General features: G+C 47.5%; 1 protein-coding gene across 3 annotated transcripts in view; it reads right to left on the bottom strand.

The window, feature by feature from the left end:
- The window catches only part of LOC122387552 (GTP-binding protein Di-Ras2-like), a 99,615-nt gene that overhangs the window by 18,952 nt on the left and 58,398 nt on the right, over positions 1-22,265 (bottom strand). Inside the window, exon 1 of one of the 3 annotated variants that reach the window (XM_043377881.1) lies at positions 3,598-3,728. The exons of the other annotated variants lie outside the window; for them this stretch is intronic. The gene's annotated coding sequence lies outside the window, so the exon portion shown is untranslated. Of the gene's footprint in view, positions 1-3,597; positions 3,729-22,265 lie in introns of those variants that run through there. 3 annotated transcript variants of the gene reach the window in all.

Here is a 22,265-nt window from a genome sequence, read left to right as displayed (position 1 = left end):
CCTGACCTGACAGAAACAGAACAAATGATCTCCAGAGGGGTTGCCAATTCCACCGCACACTCGTGCAAAATTCTAGCACTGAGCCCATCGGGGCCGCACGCCTTGTGTGAGCTCAGCTCTCGCAGGAGCGTAGCTATCCGCCCTCGTGGGACAGTGAACTCGTCCAGTCCAGGAGCGTTCAGCTCCGGCGGAATAGGCAGTGCGTCGACACGGGGGTCACAAAACTTTCTAGCGAAACATGCGTTCAGACAGTTTGCGCGTTGTTCATCGCCTTTAAAAACAGAGCCGTCTGATACTAGCACCGGTGAAACATGTGAAGATGATTTCAGTGATTTTATGAACGACCAGTAGCGTTTTGGATTGTCTTTAAAGTCGCGTACTAAGCCAAGCAGATATTCCCTATACTTGAGGTCTGACTGGTGCTTAAAGTCGGATCTAGCCTGAGCATGAGCAGCGACGTTCTCAGCTGTCGGGTTCAGCTTCTTACGCTTGTGAGCTATCTCTTTATCCCGGAGCAGAGCGCGTACAGATCGGTCGAACCACGGGGGATACTTCTGGCGCAGTTCGATCAGAGGCACATGATCAGTGATAGCCGCAAATACAAGGTCATAAAACACATCAACGGCGCTATCAACATCCAAACAGTCTAAAATATTCCATGGCATCAATATTTTAGACTGTTTGGATGTTGATAGCGCCGTTCTAGCCGTTCTATCTTTCTAGCGTTAAGATAAATACTCTGTACTCTCAGAATGAAATCCTGATACAATTTGACCTAATAAGGTCAGATTGAATACCTGACCGGAAAATTTGACTGAATGAACATTTGACTGAATGAACATAAATAGCTGAACGCAAGGTAGCCTGGCAGAAAATAATAATGTTACATGTCGGTCTGTGCTCATAATCTTATACAACATACACTTATATGTTGGAAAGATTCATTTATTTCCTAGGCATTCTATAGAATGCCTGAAAATCAGGCATTCTTTAGAATGCCTAGGGATTCTATAGAATCCCTGGTGGGTCAGGCATTCTATATAATACCTAGGGATTCTATAGAATGCCTGGTCGGTCAGGCATTCTATAGAATGCCTAGGCATTCTATAGAATGCCTGATTCCACACATTGCCTGTAACAACTATAACATTGTTCTTCACAAATCACAGTAAAGTGCAAATAATAATTAATCGTACAAAAAAGGCACCTTAGACCTCTTATATTAGATCGGTTTGACCACAAACAACATTTTTCTCAATAGCTCAAAAGCTATGAATCCTGGCAACATGAGGCGAGCTCAAGGTGGCCATTGGTACGAAGGAAAACAAAGGTAGTGTTTTCCTTCGCAGCAAATGGATAAAGCAGCATAAAGTAGATTAAGCTTCAAGCAGCAGATACCAGCAGCGGTTCAGCCGGGAAGGCAGGTGGTCCATTTTGCCCCGCTGGGCCGTCTTACCCCACCTTCCCCTAGGCCCTACTGCGGTGCTGGGTGCAGCCCCCCACTAACATGAAAGCGCTGATCAGTGCTGCCATCTAGCGAAAATGCAGTAAACCAATTCAAAGTACTGCGGTGTAGCCTACATGCAGGCACCGATTAGTGCTGCTATCTAGCGAGGATGCGTCAAACCAATCCAGAGTACTGCGGTGCAGCCTACATGCAGGCGCCGCTTAGTGCTGTCATCTAGTAAGGAAGCGCCAAAACAATCCAGAGTACTGCGGTGCAGCCTCCATGCAGGCGCAGATTAGTGCTGCCATCTAGCGAAAATGCGCCAAACCAATCCAGAGTACTGCGGTGCAGCCTACATGCAGGCGCCGACTTGCGCTGCCATCTAGCGAAGATGCGCTTAACTAATTCTACTGTGGTGGAACCTACCTGCAGGCCTGATAATTAATCAGCGCCTGCAAGTAGGGTTCTGGCAGCACTGGACATTGCGTTCATGCTGATTGTGGACTCAACCGCAATACCCTGCATTGGTTTAGTGTGGATGAAGTGGAGATGTTAGCTGGTATTCCACGGTTTGAGACATCCGGTAGGTACTACACCATTTACACCACAAATCGGCGTCTGGTCATTCGATTTCGACACTTTGCATTGGATATCGACAGAGCTACCTACCTCCGATAACTCGAGAACAAATAGGCGCAACGAAATGCGCGATGCGGTAAACGAAAGAACGTGACGAGATGCTCCGAATGAGCACTTGAAAGTTGAATTTTGAGGTCACAGGTCGGGTCAAGGTCAGGTCAAACACCTGAAATTGGGCTATCAATAGCATGGACTTTAAAAGGTCGTACTGGGCGTGTCTCGTCAGAAACTCTGTCAAGACTTGCACTATCCCTTATAAGTGCTACACGAGTGTCAGATCCATATAGGGGTCAGTCAAGCATAGGTCAGTGTCATGGTCAGGTCAATCCGGTAAGAACATATTTCCTAAAATCAAAATTGGTGTCCGCAGCATATGACACATGCTTTATAGGTACTTTTAGGCGTAGAAAACGATGGTGACATTCATTTAGTCATAGGAGTACAGGTTTGCTCCAAAAATATCGATTTAACCCGCACCGGGCCGGTGCTCGGCGCCAACCGTGCGGGCCGGGTGGTATCTAATTCCCCCCCCCTCCCCCTCCAACTCGGTTCCTGGGCCACGTAGCGACCCGCAGTAGGCGGCGTTCGAAAGAACGTCAAAAATAATGACAAAAATACTTCGGTCATTTTTTGGGTCAGGTCAAAGGTCAGCGGGAACTGATAGAGCTACAGCGCCGCGGAAAAGCGCATTCGATAGCTCTTTTAACGGTCTGTCGCCAGCATATCCTCAGATTTGATTTCAGGCTAACGGTTTAACCTCCAGAGCAAAAAAAACTTCAAAAATGGCCGTTTCTATGACAAAGAGTTTTCTGCAATAACTTTTGGCTTAATGACGTGACGATGTATATTTTACCAGCATCGTGTTCTTCTCGACGAGCTGCGTCGAATGAACTATATTCTGACCTTGACAGGTCATTTTGAAAACTTGACCTCAGGTCAAGATCATGAACTGACCGCAAAGGTCATGCTGCATATCAGCCGATCCGTATCGTCGAGCTGAACACTCTGAGGTGTTTTCATCGCTCTAGCATGTCTCTGTCAAAAGTTATTGTCGAAAAACTCCTGGGGACCTTTCATGACCTGATATGACCTCAGGGGCAGAAGGAGAGGTCACAGGTGCCATTTTTGGGTTCAGCTTTTCGAGTTTACCCGTAATTCGATGTTTGAGAGTGTTTGGAATGACGTTCGTCCAAAAAAGGCGCGCCGGTTAGAACGACCCCTCCCTCTCCCTGCCAGGCCGCGTTATGAAAAATGCCCTACCAGGAATAGGATTAAGACGAATAAAGATCGCCCTCCGGTGTCCCACTCACCACCATGGATCCACCTCTCCAAAATGGCCAGAGATCGCCCTCCGGTGTCCCACTCACCACCGTGGATCCACCTCTCCAAAATGGCCAGAGATCACAGTCGCCGGCGCACAATCAGTCACTTGGCACTGGGACTGGGGGCGGCGGCGAGCAGGGCGGCCCGCCATCCTGCCGGCGCTGCCGACCCACCTGGGCGAGTCTCACCTCTGGGCCCGCGATCAGCGGTCAGCGGTCAGCGATCAGCGGCCCGCGGTCAGCGGTCAGCGGTCGGGCCGCATTTCCGGTGGATGGCAGCAGCCGACCCGGCTCCGTACTGCCTCACTGGCCGGCCGCTGGAGGCACGCCTTCTGGCCGCTCGTGCCGTATTCGATAGCGCGTATTGACTGGACCTCCGTGACGTCACGTTGCCAAGGTTACGCCGCGAAAATCGTTGGCTGACGCCGCGGCGCCTGCGCCGACGGAGAAGTGGCACTGGGGCAGCGGTGACCTGTGCACGGGATCCACGCTGAGGGGCGGACAGACGTCAGGTGACGTCGTCCCAGCCAGGCAGCGTTTGTGGTGCCCGTCTGAACCGCCGAGCACATCCAGCCTGAAGTGAATGTCAATGCAATGAAGATAAAATTACCCCTCTGCCGGATGCAAAGCTTTTACCAAATAGGTCAGAGCTTCGTGGCATTCATGGATTATTAGAGAGCTGTGTGAAGGCTGAGTGGCAGCACCAGGCCGGAGCACGCCCCCACACCTGCCGTGGTGAGGTATGTGCCTCTGAGCTCCGCCGACGACCGGTCCCGCGTGACGGACACATCACCAGTGCCGCCCCGCACCACCCGCACACCGGCAGCCGGTCCCTTGTGGGTACTGGGTGCGTTTAACCCTCGCCGGACCTATTGGTTCAACATACGCGCCAGCCAAGGGGGCCAAGTTGGTACGACCGGCCAAGTTGGTATGACCCCCTCGCCGTTTCGCTCCTCATGGAGCTAGAGCGTCGCGGAAAAAATGAGCGCGTGCGCCGTTACGAGACGCAGCGACTGATACCTACTCGATTTCAAGGTCTCAGGTCAACCGGTTACCTCTGAGGTCAGGTCAAGTGGCCCAAGACACGGGCTTGGTTTTTATAAACAACTTCGCCAATTACAGTTACAGCGCCGCGATTATAGCACCATCGTGTTCGCCTCGCTCAGGCGCGTCGAATGGTATTATGGTATACTTTTGTTCGGGTGAGGTCAACTTGAGATGTTGACCTCGGGTCATGGTCAGGTCAGAGCTCGCAGGTCACGAAGCTGGTCGAAGGAGGTCATACCGCATATCATACCATTCGGCAGGTCTTCCGGAGTCCATTGGTGGCTCTCCCGACTCGCTAGCTCACTTTAATTAATTGAGAGTTATTGACGAAAAACACTTATGAACCTAGTGACGTCATAAATGACGTCATGCAAGGTCAACAATGCTGATTGAAGCATCGGACCTTGCAAAAAGTGCACGAAATCACGATTCCGTGTGCTTGAGATAGTTTGAGAGTTTCCCTTTTTCCCCTTTGATATAATGGTGACTGGCGAGGTCATGTGACCGAGCTAGCCTCATGTGACCTTTATGTAAAATCCTAGATATCCCGCGGCCCAGTGGCGGTCTCAGCCAACTTCCCCTAGTGGAGGGGGGGCATATGTTACCACCCACCTCTAACTCAAAAACTAAGAGGGCTAGAAAGACGCGGTAAAAAACAGTCGATAGCTCTCGATGCGTACGTTTGAAAATGATTCCTGTCATTTTTCATCTAAGAGCAAAATTGGGGTTACCAGAGGTCATCAAAGGTCAAAATTTGCCAATTGTCATTATAATTTTCAGAAAACATGCCGTTATCTCAGGAACTATGGTAGCTAGAAAAACGCATGGAAAAGCAATCGATTGCTCTTGAACTATTCTTTTGATAAGGTTGTATCAAAATTGACCTCAGGTCAACGGTTTAGCCTCCAGAGGGCAAAAACTCCAAAAATAGCTGTTTTTACGAAAAGTGATTTTCGGCAATAACATTCGACTAAAAAAGCCACGACATTTCTATTGCCAGAATCGTGTTCCTCTCGCCGAGACGCGTCAAATGAACTATAATTTGACCTTGAAAAGTCACCTTAAAAATTTAACCTCAGGTCAAGGTCTTGACCTGACCGGAAAAGGTCATGTTGCACATCAGTTGATGCGTCTCAACAAGACAAACACAATGAGACCATCCCCAGCGTTCTATCTCTTTCCAATCGCGAGTTATTGGCAAAAATCTGTTTGTAGCCTCAAATGTCAAAATATGTGAATCGTTTGCTGTGTCCAGGGACATATAATTCAATGCTAAGAAGAGTGTATGCATGGTGTTTAATCCCCAGCGTCCAAGTGCATCTTCGCATCTGTCCATGTCACAACCCCCAATTGCGAGGTTGTCAGGTACCAACCTAACATGGGTTGATGAGTTTAAGCACAGATAACAGTAGTAGTGGTTTAAGTATCTTGGGCATGTGATTAACAGCAAACTGAATGATAGCAGCGACATGCGTAAGCTGAAGAGATCGCTATACTATCGTGCTAATATGCTTTGCGCGTTGGTAGGCCATGCTAAAAGAGAAATTCTGATAAAGCTGTTTAAGTCCTACTGCGCGAGCCTGTATGGGTGTGAGCTGTGGGATCCATGTAAAGAAAAAAATGTGTTTCGTGAACTGTGTGTGGCGTATCACTCATGTGTGAAGAAAATAGTCAAACTACCGAAATCATTCAGGAACCATCCTCTCTGTCTAGCTCTTCAAATTCTCCCCTGTCCTATGCTAGTAGCAAGCAGACAGCTTCTGTTCTATAAAATACTCCACAGTAGTGAAAATGTGTTGATAAAGAGCTTGCTTGACAGTGATATTGGACAAAATGGTATAGCAGCGAGGGTGCATCTTGCCATCCGACGTGAATATGATATCATGGCCTTAGACTTGTCTTCCTCCTCTCGTGCAGACATTTTGAATATTTTCTTAGGTAGTCTGAAAAGAATGGTCAATCAAAATCCGACATATCATGCTCATGTGAGAAGTGTCATTACAGACAATGTATGAAGCTGAGACGAGCTTCCTCTTGATCGATGTGCGTGCCTGCACTGATTTTTAACGTTCTGAATATGAATATCTTGATGTGGGTGTGTGTGTGTGTATGTATGTATGTATGGATGTAATGATTGTGTTAGCTGTCACTGGAACTTCCTGTATGCACCAATGATGGTGTGAAATAAATGGCATTATTAAATGACCTCGGATGACCTTTCTAGAGACTATCAGCAAAAATGACACCTTGGTCATCACAGGTGGTCCAAATCATTGTGATTCTGAAATAGTTGGACTGTTCCTATGCGTACACACGGATCTAGAGGCATTTTCATTTTTCTCCATTGACTTGTAATGGAAAGGTCACGCCACTGACCTGACCTTAGGTCACGGATATAAAAAATCCGAGATATACAAATTGTAGGCGCCTATAACATCATGCAATCCACCAAGTTTAAAACCTTTCTGACAAACACTGCAGGCTGGACATGATTGCAAACTTTTTAGGCTTGGTCAGTTAACTTGACCTGGTGACCTGACCTGACATGACCTGGGGTCAAAAATTTCACACATTGTCCAAAATTGATGTACCAAAAGCTAAACCAAGCAGCGCGGCGCGCGGTTTTTTATTCACACGCAAAAAAACGCGACATGGTGGTAACATATGCCCCCCCCCCTCCCCCCCCCACTGGGGCGAAGGATATACAAGTTGTGAGACCTCTACATAGAGGATACACGTACAGAGAGAGAGAGAGAGAGAGAGAGAGAGAGAGAGAGAGAGAGAGAGAGAGAGAGAGAGAGAGAGAGAGAGAGAGAGAGAGAGAGAGAGAGAGAGAAAGAGAGAGAGAGAGAGGGAGAGGGAGAGACAGGGAGAGAGAGGGAGGGAGGGGGAGGGAGGGAGGGAGGGAGGGAGGAAGGTCCAATACTGATGTGACAAAAGACATGCCTATTGCCTATAGGTATATACGTATGCATTGGTATCAGCACTCAGTGTGCCAGTGTGCCTCCTGAGATGTTAGTGATTTTTATCGATTCATCAAGTTGACGATTTGTTTTCGCGGATATCTTAACCCGCGCCCTGCTGGGGCGGGGGTGTTTGAACACCCCCCTTGTGGTTTTTCGCGAATATCTCAAAAACGGCGGCGCGGAGCGCCGCTCTTTTTAGTACACCTTATCATACATCAATTCTACACATGTTGTGAAAATTTAAGACCAAGGTCATTCAAGGTCAGGTCACCAGGTCATTTGAAGTGACCTCACCTAATAAAAAGTTTCAATGTCTGTCATAGCTACACCGAGTGACCGATCGCTTTGAAACTTTCAGCGATTGCTAAGAGCAATAGCATGTACAAAATTTATATCTCAGAATTTTGATATCGATGACCTAAGGTCAGGTCAATTTTGCGACCTCCCCATTATAAGTCAATGGGAGAAAATTGAAATGCGCCTCTTTTGGACGAAAGACATTATAAACACTCCCAAACACCGAATTACAAGTGGTTTAGACACACTGAACATGAAAATGGTGTCCGTGACCCTTGTTTGTGCTCTGAGGTCATCTTAGGTCACAAATGGTATCTAACAGTTTTTCGCAAATAACTTTTAATAGAGGCATGCTAGAGCGATGGAAACGCCCATGTATGTGTTCAGTTCGACGATACGGATCGACTGATATGCAACATGACCCTTTCCGGTCAGGTCATGACCTTGACCTGAGGTCAAACTTTCAAGTTGACCTTTCAAGGTCAAGTTATAGTTCATTCGATGCATCTTGACGAGAGGAACACGATGCCGGTGAAAGTAAGCTCGTACAAGGCTTGGGTCAAAAGTTATTGCAGAAAAACTGTTTCCGAAAAAAAATCGGCTATTTTTGCAGTTTTTGCCCCCTGCAGGCAAAACCGTTGACGTTAGGTCAAATCTGAGAGAATTGCTCAGAAAGGGCGTTAATAGGGCTATCGAATGCACTTTTCCGTGGCGCTGTAGCTCTATTGGCTCCCGAGTTATGCGTTGGCTTCTTGGAAATTTTCGACATTCGACCTGGAAATCGGCGAAATTTTGCCTTCAATGACCTCTGGTGACCTCACCTTTGACCTGACCAAAAAACTGACCGAAGTGATTTCGTCATTATTTTTACGATCTTTCGAACGCCGCCTTTCGCGTATCGCTACGTGGCCCAGGAGCCGAGTTACGGTGTTCAAACACCCCCCCCCCCCAGCAGGGCGTGGAAATCCAGGACCCCCAGCCGGGCGCGGGTTAAAGGGACCCTCTCACCTTCAAAAAAGTTAATGAATTGGCATGAAAGCGATGTCGCTCGGTTCAGAAAGAGCGAAAACGAATATCTACCAAATTTCACCGAAAAATATTCACCGGTTTTCAAGATATTAGACTTTTACTTTTGTTTACTTTTTGGGATCTCCGCTGTTCCTAGCGACTTTATTTGGAAGCAATAGTTTGGCAGCTAAAAGTGCGGCACTTGTTGCGCGCAAAGCAGCATATACCACCGCGTGCTACAAAACGTTTTAGTCAAACATTTAAAATCGTTAGATATCTGCGCTGAAGTCACACATTCAGAGGGGTATTCCTATGCATTAGCCCCTCTGAATCAAAATGCTGCAATTTTGAAATTCAATATTTCCGATTTAAGGCATTTCTCGATGTTGTGAGTGCCGAAACCGGTAATTGTGAGCCAGGGACCCCATTTTGGCTATCTCAACTCAAATCTAATGTTAAGGTGGGAGGGTCCCTTTAACCCGCGCCCCGCTGGGGGTGGGCAGAATCTGCCCCCCTCCCGTTTTTCGCCAATAACTTCTAAACGCGTTACGCCAGCGACGTCAAACTTTCAGTACCTTATTATACATCAATTTGACACATTCTCTGAAAATTTGAGCAGAATCCGTCAGAAATTTTTTGAGAAATTGACGTTTTATTGACGTCATGTTCGCTATTTTCGCCTCAAAAACGGCAAAATTTCAAACGCCGCTAACATCTTCATTTTTAAGGGAATCAAGACGTTAAAAAAGGTTATACGTGATTCTACTTTGTTTATCAAATTGCTATCTCGGTTTTTGAAAATTTTGGATTTTGGCCCAATTTTTTTCTTTAAAAAGCTGACTTTTTTGGAAAATAATTAAAAAAATACAAAATTTTGAACGTATCGAAAAAACGGAATATATGTCAGAGAAGTGGTCTATGTGCACCTACATACCAATTTTTAGAAGAATCGGTTCAAAAATGTGGGAGTCATTCAAAATTTTATGACGTCACGACACACCAAAATTTTGAAAAATGATTTTTTTGGAAGTTCTAGACCTCGTACGAAAACAAAAATAGCACCATTCGATTTGCCGTGAAAAACTGCATCAGATAGACACCTTTTTAGGCCTTAACAACCAACTTCAAAATTTGACCTCACTTGACCCGACCTTGACCTGACCTCGACCTGAAATTCATCCAGATGTGGTCCATATCACTTATTGAGTGTGCCTATTGAATTATATGAGTAAAATGACCCATAAAACATGTGTCGCACATGCCCTTTGCTATATTTTGTTTTTGGTGACCTGACCTGACCTGACCTGACCTTGACCTTGACCTTTGAATGACATTGTATGCAACGAATATTGTCTTGGTAGTCTAAGAACACGTTTTGGGCAATCAGTCTCAGTCCATTCTTCGGCAACTACGGTGCAAGGCCGATACTGTAGAAACTTGCATTTTGTACCCTTGACCTGACCTTGAACTGACCTCTGACCTACTTAAGCAAAAAAATTTGGGCTCTTTAGATCTGCCTTGTTGAGAGCTTTCGATTGCCGTTTTCCCCGTCTTTCTACGACCATCGGTTCGGAAGTTAGACAGGGGGGGGCAGAATCTGCCCCCCCCCCCCAGCAGGGCGCGTATGGCTGAATAGCCCAGCGGGGCGCGTGTTAAAAACGGCAGCGCTCCGTGTCGGTGTTTTTTTTTAACTTATTAATAACTTTTAGCTTTGACTTTACCAATACCAATACTTACCAATACATACGTATACACCTATAGGCAATAGGCGTAGGGGAGAGTGGGGCACATTCGTGCAAAAAAATGGATAAACCCATATATCTGTTCTTTGGTTAGTGCAATGGCAAAATTGTTGATTGTAGTATGGAAAGGAACTATTGCAGATAGTTTTCCTCTTTAAAAGTTATCCTATAAAATTATTGCTTCCATTAGAAAAAATGACTTTTATTAACTCTGAACATTTGCACGAAACTGCCCCACCTATGGGGCACATTCGTTCAAGAGATGGGGCACTTCCGTTCACCCGGCAAAATTCGAGAAATTACCGGGCATTACCAGAAATTTACCAAAGGAAATTGGCAGGGGGTCATTTCACTTGATTCCTTTCGACGAGAATGCATTGCACAACAAATGTAGAAAGAATGGGCTGGCCAACAAGAATGTGCCAACTGCCGGCCTCCGTGACCTCGCCAAGTTCGCGTGAATTGCTCGTCACGACGTCGCAAGCAGTCGAGACTGAGTCAGGCGAGCGTCATTAGAGAAACCTACTACAGATAAAGTCATAAATCGCAAAAACTAAAAAAAAAATATGCACGAATGTGCCCCCAGGCAGTGCGTACACGAACCTGCCCCACAACGTTATTAGTAATATACTAGGGTTACCCGCGTGCTCCGCAACGCGAAGAAGGGTTATTTTTGACCCGTGGGTATTGGGTTGGTCTGTGTCGGTTTGGTTGGTATCCATTTCGGTCGATTGCTTTTTGACGGCCAAGCATTTTGTAATAAAACAAAAAGATACATCGCATCGAGGTGCCCGTGTCGTATTATCATGCGTTCTACTTAAGAATGATTCGAAAACTGGCGTGAAGTCTTTTGAGGGCCATCGCTGAATTTCGCTAAAAATGACAATATAATGGTTTGGAACATTTACATTTTTAAGAATACTGTTGCTCATCATGCAAACATGAAGAGTGAATCTTGGACAGAATTGAATGCTCTTTCCAACGGTGCCATTTTCAATTGCCAAACGTATCAGGTTATGCAGCAAAATCCGTGTAATTAATAAAGTGGCACATCATCGACAAACACCATTTTCTCTAGCGATTTGTACCACCTTGGCGTCGATCAATTAGCTATTCACAATTTTTATATGAGAGGCGGTACCTTTCTCTTGCAAATAGGCGTTGATTCAACTCGCTCCATTTAACGGTCACCTAAAAATAAAATTAATTCCAAAATCCCTCAAAAACCGCAATTTTTCAAATAAAAGTGCCCTCTCCGGTGCACGTGGCGCGTGCTATCCTCTGCATTGCACACCATTCAATAGCCCGTTCAATTCTGTACACGATGCTGTTTTCCCCGTGCCGATCCGGCCCACGGTTACCGAGATATTGCACGGGGACTGGACCCGTGTCGGCCAAAATTAGCCGTTTTCGCCCGATTTCGCACGCCGATTTATACATGTAAAGTCTATGACGCGAATTTGCACTTTTTGAGCACGCGCCACGCGCTCCCTATCAATCCGATCGAGAAAAGACCCCTCAAAGGCACGTCGCGCATCCTTGATCTATAAGTTGTGCAAATTTCACCGGGCTAGGTGCAACGGTCTGGCCTGTAGTCCACGCAAAGCACTACCAAGTCGGGACCTCGGTAACGGACAGACGCACCCTCCTCAAATAGTAATATAGACAAGCGGCTGCGCCACTTGCTTTGCTGCGTGGTGAGCAAATGCGAAAGCAAATTGAAAAAAACGCCCGTCCGCCGACGAACGCAAACATCGCACAAACAAAAATAAAAAACGACCGCCTCCAACCGCGAACAACACCGCAAACGCCGCAAAAAATGAAAACCGCCCGCATCCCGCGCCCGCCCGCCGCCAACCGCAAACGCCGCAAAAAATTAAAACCACCCGCATCGCGCGCCCGCCCGCCACCAAACGCAAACGCCGCAACAAATGAAAACCGCCCGCATCGCGCGCCCGCCCGCCACCAAACGCAAACGCCGCAAACAATGAAAACCGCCCGCATCCCGCGCCCGCCCGCCGCCAACCGCAAACGCCGCAAAAAAATTAAAACCGCCCGCATCGCGCGCCCGCCCGCCACCAAACGCAAACGCCGCAACAAATGAAAACCGCCCGCATCGCGCGCCCGCCCGCCACCAAACGCAAACGCCGCAACAAATGAAAACTGCCCGCATCGCGCGCCCGCCCGCCGCCAACCGCAAATGCTGTAAAACTGAAAACCGCCCGCATCGCGCGACCGCCCTCCGCCAACCGCAAACGCCGCAAAAAACGCCCGTACCTCTACCCCTACCAACACCACTGGGTCACGTCAGGTCACGGACTAAGTTAATATAATAATAAGTACTAAAAATAAGACTTGAAGTGTTCCCAGCCCTGCTCCTATTCGTGCCATTCCATTACGCTTAATCGTATTTGTCGGAAATGGCGCTTTGTGGCGTATGTGGCGCATTGTGACAAACGCGGCGCATTTTCACCCGGCGATTTACCATGCATCTTGGCACCAAATTGCACCCATATCGGACTACATTTGACAAAACTGTGCGATTTGCGGCAAAAATGACGCCCTGAGATAATTGTGGCGCATTGCGGCAAACGCGGTGCATTTGTAAACTCTTATCACAAACTGTTTCCATCGAACGAAAATTAACACATTTTTCGCCACTTTTCATTCAAATTAATAACTTGCCGATCCGCCAATGCGAGGCACTCGCCACCGATCGGCATGCATTTAGCTCACAAAGTTTGTCGACCCCGGCTCTCAATGAAGATATAAGAACCGATCAAAATTTCATTGGCGATCTTCCAGCGCGCCCCACGCGCGAACCGTGCACCCCAGCGAGCCGAAACCTAGAAAAGGCGCTGACCCGCTCTGTCACCTAGAAGGTGTGCAAATTTCAACCCCCTACGATATACCGTCTGCCCTGTAGGCCGGCTAAATTGAACCCACTACACGGCGTGGCGGACAGACAGACAGACAGATGGATCCTGTTCAAATAGTAAGATAGACAAGCGGCTGCGCCACTTGCTTTGCTGCGTGGTAGGAAAAAATTGCGGCACCAGCTAATTTGCTTTCGAATGGTGTTCGATTCAAATTGATGTGTCGTCTAGAAGCATAGATATGGACGGAAATGTGAAGAGAATTTAAAAAAGAACTGTTCTGAGGCCTTTGTTGGATGAAATTTGGCTGATACGGGGCAAAGACGGGTCAAAGGGGTCAGCCCCGGTCACTTTGGGTCAGGCCAGGTCACATAGGTCACCTCTCGTCCGCTGGGATCAGCCCGGGCAACTGTTCTGCTTTTGCCTCCACCACTACCCCTACCCCTACCACTACCCCTACCACTACCACTACCCCTACCCCTACCACTACCACTACCCCTACCCCTACCACTACTACTACCCATACTCCTAACCCTACCCCTACCCCTACCCCTACCACTACCCCTACCACTACCCCTACCACTACCCCTACCACTACTACTACTACTACCCCTACCACTACCCCTACCCCTACCCCTACCCCTACCACTACATCTACCCCTACCACTACTACCACCCATACTCCTACCCCTACCACTTCCCATACCACTACCCCTACTACTATCCCTACTACTACTCCTACCACTACCACTACCACTACCCCTACCCCTACCCCTACCCCTACCCCTACCCCTACCAGCACCGCTGGGTCATGTCAGGTCACAGAATAATTGGATCCAATCAGTACTAAAATATCAGACTTAGAGTGTTCCCAGCCCTGCCCCTATTCGTGCCATTGCATTACGCTTAATCGAATTTGTCGGAAATGGCGCTTTGTGGCATATGTGGCGCACTGCGACAAACGCGGCGCATCTGAACCTGTTGGTTGAGCATGCATCCTGGCACCAAATTGCACCCATATCGGACCATATTTGACAAAACCGTGCGATTTGCGGCAAAAATGACGCCCTGTGACCAATGTGATGCCTTGCGGCAAACGCGGTGCATTTGTAAATTCCTATCACAAACTGTACCCATTTAGCGACAATCAACACATTTTTTCGCCACTTTTCATTCAAATTAAAACCTGCCCATCCGCCAATGCGAGGCACCCGTCGCCGATCGGCATGCATTTAGTCCACAAAGTTCTTCGACCCCGGCTCTCAATGAAGATCTACGAACCGATCAAAATTCCATTGGCGTTCTTCCGGCGCGCCCCACGCGCGAACCGTGCACCCCAGCGAGCCGAAACCTAGAAAAGGCGCTGACCCACTCTGTCACCTTTAAGGTGTGCAAATTTCAACCCCCTACGATATACCGTCTGCCCTGTAGGCCGGCTAAATTGAACCAACTACACGGCGTGGCGGACAAACAGACAGACAGACAGATGGATCCTGTTCAAATAGTAGTATAGATTTCAAAATTTCTTTTTTTAAAAATGACACTTTTTCAACAAACAAGTTTGCAGCAGTTCCGTGAATAGAGTGGGCTTCTTCACCCCCAATTTTGAAAAGCTGAACCACATTTCCGAGTCAGGATCATGAAAATGGATGATATGAGAAAAGTTTGGAAAGCTCATGAATATTACAAATTTGCGTTTTTATCAAGCATGACAGCAGGTACAGTGCTGTCTTCTACGTTGAACGAAGGGCGGCAATGATAGACATATTTCCATAATTTACCTTGAGCTCGTGCAGTCACTCGTGTTCCCATAAACTGCTGAAAACGAATGTGCCCCATGCACGAATGTGCCCCACTCTCCCCTACGGCATCATATTGGACCTTTCTCCACCCCACCCCACCCCACCCACCCCCCACCCCCCGCTCAGCAACCGGACTGCACGGGATCGGGCCGGTCATGAGTTCCCACACTGCGGAGCCGTGGAAATTTCAGACGGCTCCGAATCCAGCTCCGGCTCCGGGTGAAATGCCATGGCCGCTCCGGCTCCGGCTCCAGCTCCGAGTAAAATGGTCCGGCTCCGGCGGCTCCGGCTCCAATACTCAGTATATATTAAATACGGGTGGCAGAAAAAGAAGATGGGATTGGTGCACGTTACTTCTGCATTTGCATAACAAGGCTATTTTTATATTTTGAATACCGCATGTTTTACTGCCTGGAACTGCAAGTTCAAGGCAGTTCGGTTTGACAAACCGAATTAGGTCAATAATTTTTCCTCTTCAAAAAAAAAAGGAGCCGGAGTCGCCCTCTTTTTTGACAGCTCCGACTCCGGCTCCGGCTCCGGGCTATATCATTTCACGGCTTCGGCTCCGGCTCCGGGCAAAATATGCCGGCTCCGGCTCCAGCTCCGGCTCAGGCTCCGGCTCCGCATCCCGACCCTGCCTCAAACTGAAAGTCTGGTTCCACCCTGGTGCCCTAGCTAATCGCTAACTAGAATCAGCGCACACAGATGCCGCGGTTTATATGTATATATGTTACAGGGAGTTTGAGAAATCCGTGAGTTTGCAAACTCCCTAGTGAGTTTGCAAACTCCCTGACCCGTCAGTGAGTTTGTAAACTCACTAGGGAGTTTACAAATTCACTAGGGAGTTTGCAAACTCACTGACCGGTCAGGGAGTTTGAGAAATTCCAGAGCGAATAGGCCAAATAAAATCAAGTTTGTAAGATGAGGGTGGCATACGTGCTGTCCGTGATGTTAAAACAAAGGCGACTAGTGGTGCGGCCTATATAACCGTCGCACGCTGACAAAAAGCTTACAGCTCCTTAATTGTTTTACCGGAAAAAAATGCTACTCGCGGCTATGTATAGGGGAGATTCGGAGCAACGTGCTCCTCCGTTCCGTCGTTTCCATCATCAGGAATCAGGATATACTGAAATCCTTCTCCTCCACGCCGAAACCCCCACTCCGGGCTGGACAGGCACCTTTATCTCATGCGGGCTGCTCCCTTGGAGCGGCACCGCTGCTCCCGAGGGAACGCACCCCGTAGCCGGGTGCAGAGAGTGCTTGGGGGGGGGGGGCTGGTCGGCCTGTCAATTCGGACGGGCTCAGCCCCGGCGACTCTGTAGGGTGTCCGCCCAGACCAATGTCGTCTCCCCCTAATTCCTATCATTCGTCCGGCTCTGAAATGGTCTTGTCAGACCGAAACGGCCTAACCCAACAAAACAAAAACAAACAAGCAGCGTGCGCCAGTCGCAGCTGGCTGCCAGCAGCGCCGGCTCTCGATGACACGTCTATTGCGGAGTGGGAATGGACTTGAATTGTTGCGTGTGCCTGTACTTTAGCATAACTGACCAACAGTGAGCTGTTTCTACTTTGATATATTGAGCCTGACTCTGGAATAGCCACACTTGAGTGAAACGGATCTAATTAGGACGTGAAATAAATAAATGTATGGCTAAATAAAGCGGCGGTACATGCATGGATAGATCACTAAGCAGTTTAAAATAAAAAAGGTATTAATGGTGTGCATATGATCTATAAGCTTTTTGTCAGCGTGCGAGGCCCTACAACTAGCCGCCTTTGTTTTAACATCACGGACGGCACGTATGACACCCGCATGCTGCACACTTGTTTTTATTTGGCCCAATCGCTCTTAAATTTCTCAAACTCCCTGACCGGTCAGTGAGTTTGCAAACTCCCTAGTGAATTTGTAAACTCCCTAGTGAATTTGCAAACTCACTGATGGGTCAGGGAGTTTGCAAACTTCCTAGGGAGTTTGCAAACTCACGGATTTCTCAAACTCCCTGTAACATATATATAGATGTCGCAGCCATAGCGACACATGCAGTGCAAATGGTAGCAGACAACAGTAGTTTCCCCTACCGAAGTGGTTGTTTTCTACCACAGATGCTCGTCGAGGTCGGAATTTCCAAATACGCATTGCAAATATGTGTGATGATTGAGAATAGGTCAGGTATGCTTTTCTCACAGACAATGACAATACAAAAACAGTGTAAATAAGACCACACGTTTCGACAACAAAGTGCCTTCGTCAGTGGAAAACAAGATATAGGCTTAACATCGATAAAATGTAGAAGACAACCAGGTTGCACAAAATACAGTTTTACCCAGGGTATATTGAATCGACAAATTTGACAGGGCTATCGAACGCCGTTTAAATTTTACGGATCCGTCCAGTACTTTTGGAGATACCGGGGGGGGGGGGGCAAAAATGCCCCTTCCCTCCCCCCATTGCGCGGAAGGTGGCCGGGAGGCCCACCGCCTGCCGGGTTAACCCTCGCCCATGTAGGGGGGGGTTGGTGCACCCCCCCCCCCCCTGAGGCTTTTCGGAAATAGTGCAAAAACGGCGGCGCGCAGCGCCGCCAAATTTTGGGTACCTTATGTGGCAAACCTTGCGCATCTTTTGATAAAAAAATTTGACCGGGTCATGTCAGGTCACGGAGTTATGACGTCACAAAGGGAACAGCCTCCGGCCGGATTTTCACAAACTGAGTGCCAACGCCCGAGGTTTCCTGCCGATGGTACGGACATCGGTTGATGGATCGTGATGAAACTTCCCATGCATGTTGGGGCAAGTATTGGCTATCATATGGTATAAGAAACTTGACCGGGTCAGGTCAGGTCACGGAGCTATGACGTCACAAGAGGAACAGCGTCCGGTACTATTTTTGAAAAGCGCCCGAACCACTATTTTGCTAATTCTTGTCACCTCAATGGGAATATGCAGCAATATTAGCTTATATAGGGAGCAAATGGACCTCCCAAATCCAAAAATACAATCAGATTTCAAAAATTTAAATTTTGATTTTTCGAATTTCTGCCGCCGACTGTGACCTTGCCGACTTCCGGCGCTCCCAACGCGCCATTTTTAGAGTTAGGGAAACGAAATACAAACCAAACGATAGAGAATTGATCAAGGAACACGAAAGTGAAGGTTTCAAGTCGATATCTCCCACCGTTTTGCCGCAATCGCCGCCGAAAGTTGAAAAAAGTCTATTTTTCCGAAAATATGACCTTTGACCGGTCAAAAGTAGGTCAAATGTTGACCTAGGACCAAAAATATACCACCAATCGCGAGATCTTGGCAAGAGCAATCCGTTGGTCTTTTCCGCTAAGCTCTACGACGCTCCGTTTTCAAACGCCAAGGGGGGGGGGTCGCACCAACCTCCCCCCCCCCCTGCATGGGCGAAGGTGGCAGATCGCCGTTTACGGGCGAGGGTTAAAGCACGGATCTCCAGCATGGGACCATTCCATCGGCCATGTTTGGTAGCGACCTACGACAACAATTACATACTGTATAGCGGCCAGTGTTTGAAGTGGCCAGTGCACGATAGGCGGGCGGCCGCATTTAGCGCGACAAAAATCACTTTGGTGACCTCCGACAACATACAACAATGATGCGTTTAAACTAAGAAATACCTGGGGCATTCAAAAATACCCAAATAAGCGTGCTGGCATAATGCCATCAACGCTAAAATGAGCGAAACATTCGACAATGTTTACCATCCATCACATGGTGGTCAATCTGCTATGCTCAATGCGCTGTGTTCGTTGCTTTATCAAACAGAAACTGCCCGACGGTAAGCCTATTTTCTGAAGTTTTACGATGAACAAGGACATAGTCAACGCAGAGACAGGTATTTCACTTCCCACAACTCCCCTGCACAATATCTACATGCATTTTTGTGAGACGCTACGAACAAGGCTTCAGAAAATCAAATTTTTATTTTCAAAGAACCCTGAAGTTATAATTTCCGCCGATTTCCGCGACGTAGTTCTTTGGTTTAGTTAAAATGAGTGTTTATCTACAAGTTGCGATAAAATGTAGCTGCTAATACCCCCGATCTTCATAATTACAACCATTTTTGTACGACACGTATATGCCCGTGCACACCGAGGCACGAGGGCGGCCGGGCGCCTGGGCGATATGAGGCATGTCGCTGACCCCACACGTGGGCTTATTCCGGGTCGCTGATTGGCTCGTTGGTTGACATGTCACGTGACACAGCTGACAATTTGTTGTTACCGGTTGCAATAAAATCGATTTTTTTTCAGCTAGATTGGTACGGACTGACTTAACTTGTCCCTCAACCCTCGCCCGTATAGGGGCGGGGTCGAACGGACCCCCCCCCCGCCTCGGTTTTTCGCGAATAACTCGCGTAAAAAGCGGCCGATCGCGACGGAACTTTCAATACCCTCACGTTAATCAATTTTACACCAACCCTTGAAATTTCATGCTCCTGACCCTAACGACCTTTGACCTGTGACCCACTTTTCGAGACCATGTTTGGCCGGAATCGCGATTCGGCGTATGTCGGCTCGCATTAGCCGCGTGTTTGTAGGTAATCTTTTCGTGGCTTCAAGCGTTCAAAAATGGGATATGATGTTGGTCCCATGCAAAAGGGCGGGTGTCAAGGTCACCGGAAGGTCAGGTCAGGTCATTGACCTTTGATGACCTTGGTTCACTTTTTCGGGTTTTACATGTTTCTAAACTAGTTTTTTTAGCTGAATTCGAATTTAACAACCATTTAAACATTTACTTAGTAGTTTTGGTGCCTTTATAGCATGTTACGATGCTGTCAGAGGCGGTTGCCATCACTACGAATACCCGGCAAAAGCCTCACTGGTTGACCAGACCTGACCTGACCCGACCTGGTCTAAATGCATGAGGACATCATCTATGATCATAAATAACATGATATTCGTGATCAGCACCCCGAAAAACCCCACAGCAACCACACTTTACGACGTCCTAACAGGTCCCGATATTCCCGAATTTTGGGTCATTGACCTGACCTGGAAGGTCACCCGATGACCTAGGACCTTAAAATTGGGTATCATCGACTTCCTCTCGTCACGGACAGCACGCTCGTTATCTTCCGCGAAGCTCTAGCTCGATCAGGGGCGAAACGGCAAGGGCAACGTCCAACGACCTGAGCGGTTCCGGACGGTCCCTCCCCCCCTATACGTTCGCGGCTGTCAAAACCAATACGGGCGAGGGTTAAAGCAATAACATTTGAAATAGTTCGCATTTCATTCCTGCACGGTTGCTAATGTATATGATGGGTTTTGGCGACCTCATAGTATTTTCATTGAATATTGCACCACGGGGCTGCTATGGTAAGCATAAAATAAATGTACTTCATGCGTCCCAGAAATATCTTTTACTGTATGCCTGGCCTATTCAAATACATTAGCCAGAGGGGTGTGGTAATAACTGGTGTAAGCATATTGACCACGGTCAAAAATGCATTACCAGAATGCACTTAAGCCAACATTTTGGGATGGTCTCGTTCCTAAGTCGACTAAGAGCTTCGGTCCAGAAAATAGATTTATCGTTGGCATACAGTAAAATACATACCAAACTCGGCCGGTGATAAATTTTCAAGACCTCAGTCCTTACTGATTTTTGAACTCGGCCTTCGGCCTCGTTCAAAAATCCAGTAAGGACCTCGGTCTTGAAAATTTATTTACACCGGCCTCGTTCAGTATTATATAAAACAACATCCAAAGACATTTCACCTTAGCATTATTCGCTCTCAAGCACCCAGAGGCTCCGACAGGCGAAACTGTATTTTTGTCGCGCTAAATGCGGCCGCCCGCCCATTGTGCAGTGGTGTAACCTTATTTATCATAATCTAAACTTACCTTAAGTGGCCACTTTAGACACTAGCTACAGCGATCATTCTAGCACAGTGGTCGGCAGGTCCTCCGGGGTCGTGCCCCCTTTTTTGGCGCCAGGCAGCGCCATTACCCCCACCTGCCAGACCCCATTGGTGATATAACCATGGTTACTAAAATTCCATACTTTTCCGCGACTCTTTGGGTACCATATCTGCGAGAAACCACAGGCCTGCGGTTTCTCGCAAATATCTCAAAAAAGTTGAGCGCCACCATTTTGTCACATTTTGTCATGCATTTTGTCTGCACATGTTGTGAAAATTTCAGACCAAAGTCGCTCAAAGTCAGGTCACCAGATCACGTCAAGTGACCTCACCTCAGTAAAGACTGTAACGCCTGTTGTAGCTACACAGAGTAACAGATCTCTTTCAAACTTTCAGGAATTGACAAAGGCAACAAAACATGTACAAAATTTGTAGCTCGGATATTTGATGTAGGTGACCAAAGGTCAGCTCACTTTCACGCCCTCTCTCGTTATCAATGGGAGAGGTCGCAAAGTCAATGGTAGAAATTGAAAGACGCCTCTTTTGGATGAGTGTCATTCCTAGCACTGTAAAGCACTGAACTGAATCACAAGTAAACATGACCACTTAGCCGGAAAACTGCACCCGTAACCCCGCTGTATGTCCCTGAGGTCATTTCAGGTCGTGAACGGTATCTAATAGTTTTTCGCTAATAACTTTTGATAAAGGCATGCCAGAGCGATGAAAATACCTTAGATGTGTTTAGCTCGACGACACGGATCACCTGATGTGCAACAAGACCTTCGATGCTTCTCGACGGGGGGAGCACGATGCTGATAAAAGTGAGCTCTTGCAAGTTCTGAGTGAAACGCTACTGAAGAAAAACTATCAGCAAACAACGTACATTTTAGCCATTTTTGTCTCCGCAGGCTAAATCGTTATTCTTAGGTTAAATCTGAGGGCGTCATCAGAAAAAAAAAAAAACGTTAAGAGAGCTATCGAATGCGTTTTTCCGCAGCTCTGTAGCTCTATCCTTTCCTGAGCTATAGGCCAGTTTGTCGAAAATTGTGAAAGGTTGACCTGGAAATTGGCGAAATTTTACGTTCGATGACCTCTGGTGAGCTGACCTTTGACTTGACCTAAAAAGTGGCCATAGTTTTCCTTCGTCATGTCTTACTCTCTTTCGAACGCCGACTACGGCGTTTCGCTAGTGACCCAGGAGACAAGTTAGAAGGGGGAGGGGGTTCAACTTCAACCT

Source organism: Amphibalanus amphitrite, unplaced genomic scaffold, assembly GCF_019059575.1.
Source record: "Amphibalanus amphitrite isolate SeventyFive unplaced genomic scaffold, NRLGWU_Aamphi_draft 000017F_arrow, whole genome shotgun sequence".
Classification (NCBI taxonomy): domain Eukaryota; kingdom Metazoa; phylum Arthropoda; class Thecostraca; order Balanomorpha; family Balanidae; genus Amphibalanus; species Amphibalanus amphitrite.
The sequence above is the reverse complement of the archived record's forward strand: the minus strand, read 5'-3'. Positions and strand labels throughout refer to the sequence as shown.